General features: G+C 38.0%; 1 protein-coding gene across 4 annotated transcripts in view; it reads right to left on the reverse strand.

Moving 5' to 3' along the window:
* LOC106870405 (cadherin EGF LAG seven-pass G-type receptor 1) overlaps positions 1-3,100 on the reverse strand; it is a 535,294-nt gene that overhangs the window by 426,239 nt on the left and 105,955 nt on the right. The gene's annotated exons all lie outside the window — the stretch shown is intronic.

Consider the following 3,100-nt stretch of genomic DNA (forward strand, 5'->3'; position numbering starts at 1 on the left):
ATATATATATGTATGTATGAGCGTGTGCATGTTTGTGTGTCTGTGTTTGTCCCCCCAACATCGCTTGACAACCGATGCTGGTGTGTTTAGGTCCCCGTAACTTAGCGGTTCGGCAAAAGACACCGATAGAATAAGTACCAGGCTTACAAAGAATAAGTCCTGGGGTCGATTTGCTCAACTAAAGGTGGTGCTCCAGCATGGCCACAGTCAAATGACTGAAACAAGTAAAAGAGTAAAAGAGTATGAGTATTCCCTGCGATCATAATATAAGCGGCGAAAGAATTTGACAAGATCAGTAAATATAAAGACTTGCTAATAGAAATTGAAAAAATGTGGCACCTCAAGGCAACTGCCGTATCAGTGATTGTAGGATCTCTAGGAATGATAAAAAAAGGGTACTGAAACCTATTTGAAAATGATACCAGGCTTACCATCCCTACAGGAAGTGCAAAGAAGCGTGTTAACTGGAACGACTCATGTACTGAGAAGAGCATTATCGCTGTGAAAACAACAGCCATTTATGAATTTTTTTTTTAATACATATTTTACCTGTGAATTTGCGTGTGTAAACTGGGAATGCATACAACGAGTTTCTCTTCCCTAGGTGTACGGAAAACACTCAGCGAGAAATGGAAGAAAATTTGAAGAAAGAAGAAAAAATTAATAAATAAATAAATAATAATAATAATAAATGGATAAATTCATGGAGAAAGAAATGATACAAATATTTAAGTTGGAGTACTTGCGCAGACTGAGACTGATCCTTAAGTCGAACTGAACCGAAAGGAATAAGATCGAAGCTATCAACGCCTGGGCGGTTTCATTCTTTAGATATGGAGCAGGGGGTAATTGCATGGACAGTACACGAACTAAACAGCTTAGACAGAAAGACAAGGAAGTTGCTAACTAGATATGGGAAACTACACCCCAAATGCGACACAGACAGACCTGTACGTACCAAGAAAAAGAGGAGGAAGGGGAGTTATTGGATACGAACACAGGATTAGAGCAAAAGAAAGCAACATAGCATGTTATGTAAAAATGCCACAGAACCGCTATTATTGGAATTAATACATACATGCACACACATGCATACGTACATACATACATACATAAATACATACATACATAAATACATACATATATACATACATTCAACGACGGCCATCAGCTATTTTGACGAATATGTTGGGTGAGGTGGAGAGGGAAACCAACGTCAATGACCTCACGAACACATACCGAAAACCAAAATAAGCAATACTTAAGAACAATAAACTCTTTGGAAAATATTCAGCTGAACACACAAAAGAAGTGGATTTACAATTCATCGGATTATAATGGTTCTATATTTTTTTAATCAAGATGCATACACCTGTTTCCTGAAGCGAGACGACAAATACGAGATAAGTTGATTGGAGACAATAAATTTGGAGACTTGCCAAAGAATCTGCACAACTTCATATTCATCTCCGCCAGATCTACCGTCAAGATAAGTAAATGAAACAAGTTTCTCTTTCTTTTTTTATTTCTTTCTTTCTTTCTTTCTTTCTTTCTTTATCTATATTTTTTCTTTGTCTCAATCCCTCACTTTTTCTCTTGCAATATGTATGTGTGTGTGTGTGTGTGTGTATGTATGTATGTATGTGTGTGTGTATGTATGTATGTGTGTGTGTGTGTGTGTGTGTGTACATATAATTGGCTACTTCACTGTCTTCCTTTCGGAATTTTTGATTCTTTATCTTCATATTCTTGTGTGACTGTGTGTGTGTGTGTGTGTGTGTGTGTGTGTGTGTGTGTGTATGTGTGTGTGTGCGTGCGTGTGTGTGTGTGTGTGCGTGCGCGTGCAAGTGTGTTTGTGTGTGGAGGGGCGTGTGTAAGATATAAGCCCTACTAGCGTTTCAAATCACAGTTTACTTCAGAGCTTCTCAGAAGAAAACACAAGTCAAAAATGGAATACATATATCTATATAACTATCAGTAAACATGTATCCACACACACACACACACAGACTCAAACAAAAATATATTGTTGCTCGTGCACAGAATTGTGCTAATGAAGTTCGCTGAGCAACCTCGTGCTTTCCGGTCCGCTGCCAGTGTGCAACCCCTGTATACAACAGATTTGTTTCAGTTTCCATCGACGAAATCCACTCACAGTGCTTTGGTCGACTTGAGGCTATAGTAGAAGACGCTTACCCAATGTGACACATAGTCGGACTGAACCCAGAACCGTGGTGTTAGAAAGCAAGCTTCTTACTACACAGCCACACTAACCTGAAGAAACCTGATGTATAAATATATATGCATATATGAATTCACACGCTTCATGTCTGTTCCCACAGTTTGTTATAAATTCACGTGTTGCTATTTTTGCTCTCCGCTTCCCCTACATTGCATTTAAAACTCGGAGTACTCGAGACCAAAGGACGCAGCGTGGATACACACATGAAAAGCTATCACTAGCGCTGTGTCCTTATATGTGCGTGTCCTATATACGTATGCGTGTATATATTTATTTTAAACGACTATTGGAAATGTTGCAAGATACAACCAAAATTTTAAGGAAAATAAATAAGTAAATGAGTGGAAACTTTACCGGTGAGTGTGTTAAATAGTAAGGCATTAAAAGAGAATGACTCTCCCCAGACACTACAAAAACATAGCAAACTTAAGGGGCACGTATCCTCAGCTTTGAACGAATTCTGAATTTTTGATGTTAAGTTCGTTTGAGCAATGCTAATCAATACAGTTCTAATATTTAAGAGATGAGGAATTATGTACATTATTTACGTTATTTACATTTGACGGATATTTGTCCTCATCTAGTTTGTTGTTAACACGTTTCGGCTGATATATCCTCCAACCTTCATCAGGTGTCTTGGGGGAAATTTCGAACCTGGGTTCTCATTCCTAACATATTTTTTGATGTTATTATTATTATTATTATTATGATTATTATTATTATTATTATTATTATCCAGGTCACTTCCTGTAACGGAACTCGGAATCTTGGGGTTAGTAGCCCGCGTTCTTAACCACTACGCCATATGGCCGTGGGTATATCAGCCAAAACGTTGTGTTAACAACAAACAAGATGAGG

Source organism: Octopus bimaculoides, chromosome 4 (genome assembly GCF_001194135.2).
Source record: "Octopus bimaculoides isolate UCB-OBI-ISO-001 chromosome 4, ASM119413v2, whole genome shotgun sequence".
Taxonomy (NCBI): domain Eukaryota; kingdom Metazoa; phylum Mollusca; class Cephalopoda; order Octopoda; family Octopodidae; genus Octopus; species Octopus bimaculoides.